The sequence below is a fragment of the Salvelinus sp. IW2-2015 genome, linkage group LG20 (assembly GCF_002910315.2).
Source record: "Salvelinus sp. IW2-2015 linkage group LG20, ASM291031v2, whole genome shotgun sequence".
Taxonomy (NCBI): domain Eukaryota; kingdom Metazoa; phylum Chordata; class Actinopteri; order Salmoniformes; family Salmonidae; genus Salvelinus; species Salvelinus sp. IW2-2015.
The window spans coordinates 56,277,203-56,290,163 of record NC_036860.1 but is presented as its reverse complement, the minus strand read 5'-3'; the positions used below and the strand labels follow the sequence as shown (position 1 = coordinate 56,290,163).

At 43.9% G+C, this 12,961-nt stretch overlaps 1 pseudogene; it reads right to left on the bottom strand.

Annotated features, from left to right (window-relative positions):
* LOC111980015 (WD repeat-containing protein 70-like) overlaps window positions 1-8,483 on the bottom strand; it is an 87,943-nt pseudogene extending 79,460 nt beyond the window's left edge.
* Window positions 8,484-12,961: the final 4,478 nt, after the last annotated feature.

The window sequence follows — 12,961 nt, the reverse complement described above, 5'->3', positions numbered from 1 at the left end:
TCCTATTTGTGACGCTGCAAGTCCCGCCTCTCATATACCCACGTGGGTGATTGAAAGATGAACTGAGGTCCACACTCCCGTTCAGTTGGTGGTGGTAATGCACCTTAAAGTTGGATGCCAACCACCATATAAAGTCCAAAGAAGAGGCCTGAAGGAGGAGAGATTATAGAAATGAATTGTTGGAGTAGAGGACCTTGTGCATTTCAGGTAAAATAAAAAACCAATGTTTATATCCCAGGACAAATTAGCTAGCAACAGCAAGATGGCTAGATAAATTACCATAAATGTTTGCTTTTCGACCTGTCCCCAAATTAATATAGTTGGTTCAGAGTTTGTTTTGATATTTCAACCTGTGTGGCCTGATCACGTATGGTGTGGGTGGGCAAAATCAACATGCACGTGATAGCGGACACACACGAGCGGTCTGGTCAGCATGTTACAGGAGCAATTAGGGTTAAGTGCCTTGTCTAAGGGCACACCGGCAGAGCCTTGTCGGCTTGGGGTTTCGAAGCAGCAACCTTTGAGTTACAGGCCCAACACTCTAACCACTAGGCTACCTGCCGCCAATAGTGATGCAGTCATTCTCATGTTACTGACACTTTCCCTCCGTGTACATCTAAGTGCAATTCATGCTGCTTTGTTCTGCACCAACTGCAATTAACCTATGTCCTTCTTTTCCGCACATGACCACACAGCTAAGCAGTTGTCCAGGTGCGACAAAACTAGGCCTGTAAGACCTGTCTGGTTGACTGAGATGTCAAGAAGGCAGAGCAACGTCCTATCATGGACAGGAATCTTCCCATTTTAGCAACCATTGAGTCTATATGTTTTAACCATGAAAGCTTGCTATCTAACGTTACACCCAGCAGTTTAGTCTCAACTTGTTCAATAGCCATATTATTCAATAATAGATCTAAACAAGGTTTAGTGTTGAGCGAATGATTTGTTTCCAAAATTATGCTTTTCATTTTTTGAGATATTTAGCACCAGCCTATTGCTAGTTACCCATTCTAAAACTGACTGGAGCTCTATGTTAAGTGTCTCAGTTATTTATTTTACTGTTGCAGCCGACGTGTACATAGACACAGAGGCTTTATTCAAGGTCAGTGAAAGGTCACTTGTAAAAACAGAAAGCAGTAATGGCCATAGCCGGCTGCACTGCGGTACACCACACTCAACTGAATTTGCATGAGAGGCTTCCAATAACAAAAACACTGTGTTCTAGTAGATAGGTAATGCGCTATCCATAATAAGGCAGAGGATACAAATCCATAACACCTATGTTTTTTCAGCAATAGGTTATGATCAATGACATCAAAAGCTACACTGAAGTCTAGCAAAACAGCTCCCACAGTCTTCTTACTATCAATTTCTTTCAGCCAATCATCAGTCATTTGTGTCAATGCCGAGCATGTTGACAGCCCTTCCCTTTAAGCATGCTGAAAGTCTGTTGTTGATTTGTTTTCTGTAAAATAACTTTGTATTTGATCAAACACAATTCTTTCCAAAGGTTTGCTAAGCACTTGTAACAGGCTGATTGGTTGGCTGTTTGGGTAGCAGAATGACCTTTGCCTCCCTCCATGTCTGAGAGCACACTGTCTTCTAGGCTTAAATTGAAGATGTGGCAAACAGGAGTCACAATGTATTCCGCTACCAACCTCAGCAATTTACCATTCAGGTTGTCGGTAACAGGTGGTTTGTCCTTATTTACAGATAGCAATAAAATGATCAACTCTTCCACACCCACTTTGTGGAACTCAAAACTACAGTGCTCAGCTACAGAGGAAGCACATATTTGAGAGTAGGAGATGAGAGCATACCTTGGTATTAGCCATATCCACAATGTACTGGTCTCCCTTGGGACACTATGACCGGGAACCCGTCTCAGTCCAACACCTTGGCCTGGGCATTCCCAGGGACCACCAGGATGACATCACCGGGGATGCTGTATTGTAGGGACCTGATCTGGTCCCTGAGAGGGGATACAAAGTGAGAGGATGACAAAGGCAAATCTTTTTACTTATCATTCCTGTGTAGTGTTGCAAAAATCCAGTAACGTTCATAAAATTCATTGGTTTTCCAGAATTCCTGGTTGGAAGATTCCTGGAATCAGGAAGGAATAAGTAGGAAATCATTCAGAAATTAAGCATTGTTATATAACAGCTTTAAATCCTGAAGAAGTTTTAAAACAGGAACCGTGACAACACACATCATAGAGAGATGCAGAGCACATGCCCCGCCCACCTGAAGATCTGTCTTTTTCAACCATCTATTTCCTGTGTTTGAGGGATGCAAAATCCACTTGTCACTTAAATCTTGCTGGATTGATTGCTTTCATTTTACCTCTGCGACTCTTTCATACTCTTGCTCGTGCCTGTCGTTTTTTTCCTGTTAAAATCGTGAACATTTTTGTAATGACCACTCAAACACACCCCGGTAATGGCTGAAATGGGTTCAAAGGAATACATTGTTTTTCTGTTGCATCTATAAGAACGCTAAAGCTTCGTCTGGGATTTAACGCATCGTCTCGACACTTACAGCACAAGAAAGAGAAGAAATAACTTTATTTTGATGGGTGTACATTTTGATGGGTGGAAATGAAAAAAGTTATTATTTAATACAGTTGAAATGTTTACAAATTAGATGCGCTAAATGAAATGAAAGCAACTTCCGAAAATGAAAACTCAGATTATAGTTATATGTCTATCTCACAAACAATGTAAACTGCTATTATACGGACAGAACGTGGAGATGTCTAGGTCTGGGGCTCCCTCTTTCCAATCCCTCAGACTCAACACAATGAAAAGCCCATCAGGCTGGGCAGGAGAATGGAACACACCGAACCTTGGCTGCACTAGACATAGTTGGGTTTCTTCTTTCCATCAACAAAAGGAGAGTAGAGGGTTCAAATGAGGCCAAAGATTGGTATTTAGCTATACCAGCAACCCCTTCACAATACCAATCTGTTTGCTGAACTGTTACCCACTAAGCTGCACACGCATACAACACACAGCACGCACATAACTACTCTCCCAAAGTGCAGATAGCAATTCAGGTCAATATCAAACCGCATTAACACAGCAGGGGGTAGAGGGGCCAGAGACATTTTCGTGTGGGAAGCAATAAGCTCAGGGATGGGGACCATTGTTAAATAAAGTGGGTTCCTATCTCCAGGGACTTGAACACAGTGCAGGAATCACTCACTGGATTTCCTTTAGAGAAAGAGTCAACAGTGAACCAATCAAGGTTCCTCGTTGAGGAGAAGACCCTAACATTAGTGTGAGCCCTGCAGGCCATGAAGGGAGGAACAGTGGGCTTCGCACGGCTCTCCAAATATGGCCCAGTGTGTCAGTGACCGCAAAGGCTAATGGATGGCTCTGTAATCAGGCTAAATATGGCATAGAGTTCTGCTAATACATTTCAGGGAAAGCTCGCTCCAGCTCAGCTGTTGGCAGTTAATAAATATAGAGGGGGTTTAAAAGGGAGGAAAGTAGGAAAATACTTACTGTTTTGGAGCCATGCTGCAGTGATCTCATAATTGTCTGGAATCTTTTTCACTGGATTCTGAGAGAGAAGAAGTTGACTGTCATACATGTGTGGTGGTGATTGGTGATGGAGTGGGCTGCCTGGCACTCTGTCATACACGATATTTCAGCTTTACTGGGCTGTGTGATGTTTTAGGTTACCTGGGGCGGCAGGTAGCCTTGTGGTTAGAGTGTTGGACTAGTAACCGAAAGGTTGCAAGATTGAATCCCCGAGCTGACAAGGTAAAGATCTGTCATTCTGCCCCTGAACAAGGCAGTTAACCCACTGTTCCTAGGTTGTCATTGAAATTAAGAATTTGTTCTTAACTGACTTGCCTAGTTAAATAACGGTAAAATTACAGGCTGGTTTTCTACCATAGCAGTGCCCACTAGGTACACCTGCACCCAATGCGAGGTCTAGGTTAGGCCTGAGGGCTGTGTTATTACCTGTCACAGGCCACCATCAAATCACACCTGCCCTGAGAACGCTAGGTGTCTAGGCTATTAGTGTTGTCACGATAACAGATTTTCCTTGGCAAAAAAAGAAAACACGAAGCAGACTAAATTCTTTAAAACCTATTTTTGTACAATATTGTGTGATATAGCTTGGAAAAGAAACAAATGTGACTCTGGGTGCCAATATAATGCTGTTTTTTCCAACATTAGGACTGGTAGTTTTCCTTTGCTTCCTGGTATAGTGATACTGTTATCGTGACAACACTATGGGCTACATCACCCATATCGCACACACAGCAAAGAGACATTTACTACTCAGAGAGTGAGAGGAGGAGATGAGAGAGAATGCTTTTGTAAGGAGAAAACCATGTGGCCAAGTGTCTTTGGGCGGTGCCTTTCGGTGGCCTACATATTTTAAAACGATGGCTTTTTATTGTGGTTTTATCAGGAGCTATGTGTGAGAAAGCCAACTCTTGCTCCCCATGATTCATTGTGAAGAACCAGTAGACCTAGATTGCACTGGGTCGACTCAAGACCATTGTGTAAAATGAACAGTAAAGCTTGTCTCAGGCAATGCTAAGACTTTGCTCCCAAGTGGCGCAGCGGTCTAAGGCAATGCATCTCAGTGCTAGAGGCGTCACTACAGACCCTGGTTCGATTCCAGGCTGTATCACAACCGGCCATGATTGGGAGTCCCATAGGGCAGCAGGTAGCCTAGTGGTTAGACCATTGGACTAGTAACCGAAAGGTTTCAAGATTGAATCCCTAGGCTGACAAGGTAAAAATCTGTCGTTCTGCCCCTGAACAAGGCAGTTAACCATCATTGAAAAAAATAATTTGTTCTTAACTGACTTGCCTATTTAAATAAAAATAAAAAAGGGGCGGCGCACAATTGGCCCAGCGTTGTCATGGTTAAATAAAGGTAAACAATTAAAAGACTGTGCTACCCTCTGGTGGTATAACGTAGTAAGAACACACCACTAAAATAATGATGCGGCTTTTATGACTTTTATGAATGTTCAGTGTTGCATACTGAAACGAATGAAGATCATCAGTATGAATATACTTGGCCTGCTTATGTAAATGTATGTACTTAAGTAGTTTAGCAACAGTATGGGAGCGGATATTTTTTAAACTCAAGTAAATCTATGTAAAACGTTCAGTCGTTTCCTTGTGTGCAAAATGGAAACATACAGACTTACATCATCTTCGTCATCTGCATATCCTCATCATCGTCTGCTGTGCTTTCTCTGTACCCTGGTGGTAGTGGTGGGCCACCAAGTTAGCATCCTCCTCCTGAACAGTCAGATGTTGGGGCACTGGGGGAGCCGATGAGCTCTGAGTCCGAGTCACTGATGCCACTGCTCTACTTCTTCCTGCTTGGTAGTGGGTGATTGAGTCGCATGGGTTATAATAATCCAGCCAATCACACATACTGGTAATAACAACACTTTGTTCTTAAATGTATGTAGTTCTGTCCTTGAGCTGTTCTTGTTTTTAATGTTCTGTATTATGTCACGTTTTATGTTTTGCGTAGACCCCAGGAAGAGTAGCTGCTACCTTAGCAACAGCTAATGGGGATCCTCATAAAATACAAAATCCAGTGCATTTGAATGAACCTCCCACCCAGTTATTTTAACTCAGAGCATGTAAAAGTAATTGGTCTGTTAGGATGGATTGTGTGTGTTACTTGGGTGCGGGAGCTGTCTCTCTGTTTGGAGCTATCCTAAAACTGAGTTAAAAGGCACTTAGCTATTTGTTACAAACCTAATACTTGCTGACTCCTCTCCTGACTCCTCTCTTGACATTCTTTGGGTCTGCTCAAAGATGGCATCCACGTCAAAAGTGCAGGCTTTCTTTCCTGGAGGGAAGTGAGAAAGGCTGGTATGAAAATTCTGTATTCACCTTTTAAAATAAATGTATGGTGAATTTGTTGTTGATATCAGTGACGTAAAGTACTTAAAGTACTTAAGTATAAATACATGAAAGTACTACTTACGTAGTTTCTTTAGGTATCCGTACTTTACTTTTTACAACTTTATAATTTTACTTCACTACATTCTTAAAGAAAAGTATGTATTTTTCACTCCATACATTTTCCTTGACACCCAAAAGTAGTCGTTACATTTTGAATACATAGCAGGACAGGAAAATTGTCTAATTCACACTTATCAAGAGAACATCCCTGGTCATCCCTACTGCCTCTGATCTGGCATACTCACTAAACACATGCTTTGTTTGTAAACTATGTCTGAGGGTTGGAGTGTGCCCCTGGCTATCCGTAAATTTTTAAAAACAAGAAAACGGTGCCGTCTGGTTTGCTTAACTTTCACTTCAGTCATTTTCAAATATGATACCTTTACTTTTACTCAAGTATGACAACTTGGTACTTTTTCCACCATTGGTTGATATCAGGTTGATATGATTGTTTGTGTCGCACTGCTTTGCTTTATCTTGGCCAGGTCGCAGTTGGAAATGAGAACTTGTTCTCAACTATTCCTACCTGGTTAAATAAAAGGTGAAATAAAATGTTAATAAAAAATACGAAAAAATCAAGCGCTATGATGAAACTGTCTCTCATGAGGACTGCCACAGGAATGGAAGACCCAGAGTTCCCTCTGCTACAGAGGATACGTTCATTAGAGTTACCAGCCAGAAAATGCAGCCCAAATAAATAGTTCAAGTGACAGACACTTCGCCAACATCAACTGGAGACTGTGAATCAGGTCTTCATGGTCAAAATGCTGCAAAGAATCCACTACTAAAGGACACCAATAATAAGAAGAGACTTGCTTGGGCCAAGAAACATGAACAATGGACATTAGACCGGTAGAAATTTGTCCTTCGGTCTGGGGTCCAAATTGGACATTTTTGGTTCCAACCGCCATGTCTTTGTGAGACGCAGTGTGGGTGAACGGATGGTCTCCACATGTGTATTTCCCACCGTAAAGCATGGAGGAGAAGGTGTTATTGTGTGGCGGTGCTTTGCAGGTGACCTTGTTTGTGATTTATTTAGAATTCAAGGCACACTTAACCAGCATGGCTACCACAGCATTCTGCAGCGATACACCATCCCATCTGGTTTGTGCTTAGTGGGACTATTATTTGTTTTTCAACAGGACAATGACCCAACACACCTCCACGCTGTGTAAGTGCTATTTGACCAAGATGGAGAGTGATGGAGTGCTGCATCAGATGACCTGGCCTCCACAATCCCCTGACCTCAACCAAATTGAGATGGTTTGGGATGAGTCAGACCGCAGAGTGAAGGAAAAGCAGCCAATAAGTGCTCAGAATATGTGGGAACTCCTTCAAGACTATTGGAATGCCAAGAGTGTGGACTGGACTGGAGAATGCCAAGAGTGTGCAAAGCTGTCAAGGCAAAGAGTGGCTATTTTAAGAATCTCAAATATATTTAGATGTATTTAACACTTTTTTGGTTACTACATGATTCCATGTGTTGTTTCATAGTTTGTGTCTTCACTATTATTCTACAATGTAGAAAATAGTAAAAATAAAGAAAAACCCTTTAATGTTCATACAAAAATAAATATACAGGTATTTTAAACATAAAACTAAAATGTCATATATATACACACACACATACACACAGGATCTCCAAAAACAGACATGACAAACTCAATCAATACACTACAAAGATGTGGCATGATGCTGATGCTAGAGACAACGCAGAACTCAGAAATTTCACTTGACTAATTGTAGAAAGATGAGCTCTGAATTACAGACTTTGAATGCATCATCAGAATCAACCAATAGGAATCTCTACGCAAAAAAACGTACGCACATTTTAACTCAGAGGTTCCGAGTTGTCTTGAAAGCACCAAGTACTGAGTGTCCTGTTCAGGCTCATCCTCATTGCTCTCTTGCCGGGGTATGACAGAGTCCTCTGGTCTAAATATGACCTCTGCTTTCTCTCCCACTCTCCTCAACCTCTCTTCTCTCCAACTCCAGCATAAGGCAGAAGAGGTGCTGGTGGAGGGTGTTGCAAGGGCAGGGTTCGGTGTCCATGTGTCCACTCGTCTCCATGTGTCCATTAGCTCCTCCAGAGGGATGAGATGAGGCACAAGGGCCGGCATGGGGCAACATCATCCTAGGAGGGTCTGGGTCTCTCTGTAGTAGCTGTAATCTGGGGTTGTGGTCCATGGCTGCTGGGGTGACAGTCAGGGTTCTGGAGGAGTGTGGGAGGGGTATGCGAGGGAAGGTGGTGGGGGTCAGGGTGGAAGCGGAGGAGAGGGAGGCCGTGGACAGTGGGAGGTCTGTAGGGGTAGGGGGGGGGCGGCGACCTCTGGACCTCTCCACCCTGGCCTCTGGAGCTGTGTGCTCCTGGTGGACATACTGTGTCAAATTGAGGTGTGATGGTGGAGCGGTGGACTCTCTCTCTGCCCCCCTCCTCCTCCTCTGGGGTTCAGGTGGGGGGCACAGTAGTGCTGGATTTCTCAGACGGGGGTCCCCAGGCCTCATTAACAGGGGTCGTGTTTCCATGCCGCCGGAGGGACAGCAGGGGAGGGTGCAGCTGAAGCAGCCTCAGTCCTGAGCTGTAGGGAGCAGGAGTTTGTTGTTCTGTGGGAGGTTGACAAACAAAGATCCAACCACCTGCATCACACACATGAAGTTGATCAGCTGCAACTGAAGAGAGAAACACAAATCAAACATTAAATAGTGCTTAGCTACATACATTCACTTTTTCCTTTTCCTCTGCCTCGTCTGATGTTCATACTTATCTGCACCAGTATAAATAGCTCGTCCTGCAGCAGCTGTCTGACGGTCTGTCTGGGCAGGTAGTATTGGTGCTCCTCTGGGGCAGTCCTCCATTAGGGCAGAGTCTGCTGTCTGAGCCTCAGCCTGAGGCCATGTCATGGGGAGGGGTTGGAAGCTGGTCTGGGGAGGGGAGTCAGATCCTGGACCCTCACTGGGAGGTCTGAAGAGGAGAAAACAGACCAAGAGAATGTTTCAAATGCCATTTTTAAGGTAAGTGAACCAAATTATTCCTGCAATGTTATAATATGGATCAAAAGGAATACAAAGCAATATACAGCTTGTTTCTGTTTACGCTCGCTTACATATCTCTTGTCCCTTCTACAGTTATATCTGATGGTCTTCTCAGGGAGCCACGAGACAGCATATTCTCTACCTCCTCCTCTCTAAAACACACAGAAACATTTATGTAAACAAAAACATTGTGTAAACATACTATTACAAAGAGCAAGGACAGAAAACAACCCCTCTAGTAACTGGCTGCCTTGGTTAGAATCCACCGTGTCTGTCATACTATACCGTAGCTTCTATCACCATAGCAACACTAGCCTACCAACTCACCTCAGCCAACCAGCCATGATTGCTTTTGGCTCTGGTGTCAAAAACTAAATGAGAACATGAGTATGTTCATAAATAATACATCAGTGACATTTTGTTTGGGTTTCCAACACCCAGAACTCACTGTGAGCTGATGTCCTCTTCTCTCTCTGAGCACTGCAAATCTGCTAGTGTTAATGCCTGGGGAAGAAACATGACAGGCACACTTAGTGACTAGAATCATATGGTCTGAAAGGGTCACTAAAAGCTTGGGGGTCTTCTTCTTGGTGCATCCTGACACCATGTTGATCTCACTGATACGCTTGTCATCCAGCAGGTAAACANTGTCCTCTTCTCTCTCTGAGCACTGCAAATCTGCTAGTGTTAATGCCTGGGGAAGAAACATGACAGGCACACTTAGTGACTAGAATCATATGGTCTGAAAGGGTCACTAAAAGCTTGGGGGTCTTCTTCTTGGTGCATCCTGACACCATGTTGATCTCACTGATACGCTTGTCATCCAGCAGGTAAACAAAGTCCTTCTGAACATGAAATAGACTAGTGAAAACAGGCTAATAGTATCTGTGCAATTTGTGAATGTGTCAAACTGTTGATTTGTCAAGGAGAAGGAGTCTGTTTTCCTGCTGGATGACAAGTATCAGTGAGATCAACATGTTTCAAGCAGACCACCATAGTCCCTGTGCCCAAGAACACTAAGGTAACCTGCCTAAATGACTACCGACCCGTAGCACTCACGTCTGTAGCCATAAAATGCTTTAAAAGGCTGGCCATGGCTCACATCAACACCATTATCCCAAAAACCCTAGAACCACTCTAATTTGCATACCGCACCAACAGATCCACAGATGATGCAATCTATATTGCACTCCACACTGCCCTTTCCCACCTGGACAAAAGGAACACCTACGTGAGAATGCTATTCAATGACTACAACTCAGCGTTCAACACCATAGCGCCCTCAAAGCTCATCAATAAGCTAAGTACCCTGGGCCTAAACATCTCCCTCTGCAATTGGATCCTGGACTTCCTGACGGGCCGCACCCAGGTGGTAAGGGTAGGTAACAACACATTCGCCATGTTGATCCTCAACACAGGGGCCCCTCAGGGGTGAGTGCTCAGTCCCCTCCTGTACTCCCTGTTCACTCATGACTGCATAGCCAGGCACGACTCCAACACCATCATTAAGTTTGCCGATGACACAACAGTGGTAGGCCCGATCACCGACAATGACGAGACTATAGGGAGAAGGTCAGAGACCTGACCGTGTGGTGCAAGGACAACAACCTCTCCCTCAACGTGATGAAGACAAAGGAGATGATTGTGGACTACAGGAAAAGAAGGACCGAGCACGCCCTCATTCTCATCGACGGGGCCATAGTGGAGCAGGTTGAGAGCTGCAAGTTCCTTGGCGTCCACATTACCAACAAACTAACATGGTCTAAGCACACCAAGACAGTCGTGAAGAGGGCACGACAAAACTTATTCCCCCTCAGGAGACTGAAAAGATTTGGCATGGGTCCTCAAATCCTCAAAAGGTTTTACTGCTGCACCATCGAGAGCATCCTGACGGGTTGCATCACTGTCTGGTATGGCAACTGCTCGGCCTCCGACCGCAAAGCACTACAGAGGGTAGTGTGTACGGCCCAGTACCTCACTGGGGCCAAGCTTCCTGCCATCCAGGACCTCTATACCAGGCAGTGTCAGAGGAAGGCCCTAAAATTGTCAAAGACTCCAGCCACCCTAGTCATAGACTGTTCTCTCTGCTACCGGACGGCAAGCGGTACCGGAGTGCCAAGTCTAGGTCCAAGAGGCTTCTAACCCCAATCTTCTACCCCCAAGCCATAAGACTCCTGAACAGCTAATCAAATGGCTACCCAGACTATTTGCATTGCCCCCCCTTCTATGCTGCTGCTACTCCCTGTTATTATCTATGCATAGTCACTTGAATAACTCTACCTACATGCACATATTACCTCAATTACCTTGACACCGGTGCTTCCGCACATTGACTCTGTACCGGTACCCCGACTCTGACTCTACCCTGTCTCTACCCTGTACCGGTACCCCCTGACTCTGACTCTGTACCGGTACCCCCTGTATATGTCCTCGCTATTGTTATTTACTGCTGCTCTTTAATTATTTTTATTCTTATCTCTTACTGTTTTTTGGGGGGGGGGGTATTTTCTTAAAACTGCATTGTTGGTGAAGGGTTTGTAAGTATTTCACTGTAAGGTCTACAACGGTTTTATTCGGTGCATGTGACAAATACAAATTGATTTGATTTGTCAAGATTGCAGAAATATTACAAGAAATCTAGTGATGTGATTGATGTCAATATCTCTCTGTGATTGATCCCAGCCAACAGAACCGTGGCCATGGTTTCTTCCGTTTGATGCTCGATGACGACGCAAGTTAGCTATTCCCTTTTTAGGTTACTGATGGAGACATCATCATGAACCAACTTCAATCATCTCAGGTCGAGTTGATACTTCGTAATGGTAGGGACTAGCTAACTAAACGAAATGCAGACAAGATATCACTGGTCAGATATCACACGTCAAACAAACAGTGATGATAAATCACTGCGGTTGTGTTATTTTCTACCTAACTAGCACGTATGCTACTTTAGCATACCAGCAGCAACAAGGCAGGTGGGTTGGCTGGCTAGCTGATGCTAACAACACAAACTTTTTGTACTGAATATCAACATTAAACTCTGATTTCATTCAAACATTATTCTTCTACACATTATTCGAGTACACTGGTCAGCGATTGGCTGCCTTGGCGTTGAAGTATGATGTCATGGTCCACTCCACCATGACCTGTGCCACAGAGACCGGCAACATCAACAACTATCTCCCTGGTCAGAGACAACAGGACACCACTCATTCTAACCTCAAACTCAAAAGTAATTCTAAGCCTCCAGTCTGAAGTGTCCTAACCATTGAACTTGTCTGTTTCTCTCTCTGCATTAAAGTTGGATAAAGTGAGCTGTGACCTGCTTAGAGAGAATGCCCCTATTGAGCCTGTGCCAACTGTCACCTGGAAACCTGTGTTGAGTGATTGCTGTGCTTAATCCCGGAGATAGATGTAATTACCCACTTCACCTTTTTATTGTGAGATACAATCTATTTAGCTCTTGAGATTCAAAGCAATCTGTGTTAAGCGCTGTGCAAAATTGGATATCTGTCATAACTTTCCCTTACACCCTGTACTGGTTCTTTGGTTTCTGCAGTATCATGAAGATGGAGCTCGGATTGAGGTAGCCTTCCGTCACTACATCCACCGTGCAGACAGAGGACAGATGTAAGATCATTGTCTGCCACACAAATGTTATTCGCTACTTTGTGTGCAGGTCAGTGCCTCGCGTCAATCAACAACACCCTAGGAATGGAGTTGCATTTCTTTTCACAAGCAGAGCATAGCTCAGCTAATGCATAGTGAGTGATTGTCCTCAGTGAGGTGAACATTCAAGAAATTCATTGATTACGTAAAGGTGTGGAAAAACAAAGATGATATGCTCTGTATAATCTACTAGTTGATGCTCAGCAGTCTCTAATAATCTAGTCCAAAGTCCTGGTTTCCTATGGTAATGTTTTTAATAGGGACATTTCTTTAGGCATTGATTGTGAGGGCAAATGTTCTTA